Here is a 757-nt window from a genome sequence, read left to right as displayed (position 1 = left end):
AAAAAAAAAAATCATCCATGTTTTTTCAAAATAAAATGTTCTTCATATTCAAAATGTGTTCACCATAATGTTTAAAAATGTTCATCAATATCCAAATTCACTAGCATTATTTGAAACAACGAGCATTTTTCAAGTTCGTGAATATTGTTCTAATTCAGGGACTTTTTTGGCTCCACAAACTTTTTCAAAATTCTATTTTTTTTCAGTTTTTTGAACTATTTCGAAATCCTGAATTATTTAAATAAGAAAAAACAAAAACGGTAGGAAAAAAACAAAAACAAAATACGGGTGCCTGTCACCGCTCATGGGCCAACCCAAATGGGCGCGCGAGGCGGAGCGAGGGGTGCGCGCTGGTGAAAGGATCAATATGGTTGACTGGGGGGGGGGGTTGAGTAGGCAACTACTAATTTTTAAATTTTCTTAACAAATTAGGTTTAACAACAGATAGGTTGTCTAGATATGCAATTAGGTGAACAACCTATATGATGCTAACAACAACAACAAGCAGTAGTACACGCGGTATTGGATCAGCGAAAGTACCTCTTACAAGCAGTACTACCGTTGGGTAGCCCTAGGACAGGTTTTTAGAAAAACAGTGGAACTCCCATGAAGCGAGATGGAAGGTGGGTGCAAATAAAGATGTGTACGTGATGATTCCATCCAAACCTTTTTTATGTGGACCCCCTCTTTAATAGTACGGTTTTCTTACGACTCAAGTCCACCAAAAAAGAAATGCAGGTAAAATAACCGTCTTGAC

This window comes from Triticum aestivum, chromosome 3B (assembly GCF_018294505.1).
Source record: "Triticum aestivum cultivar Chinese Spring chromosome 3B, IWGSC CS RefSeq v2.1, whole genome shotgun sequence".
Classification (NCBI taxonomy): Eukaryota; Viridiplantae; Streptophyta; class Magnoliopsida; order Poales; family Poaceae; genus Triticum; species Triticum aestivum.
This window is presented reverse-complemented; position numbering follows the sequence as displayed.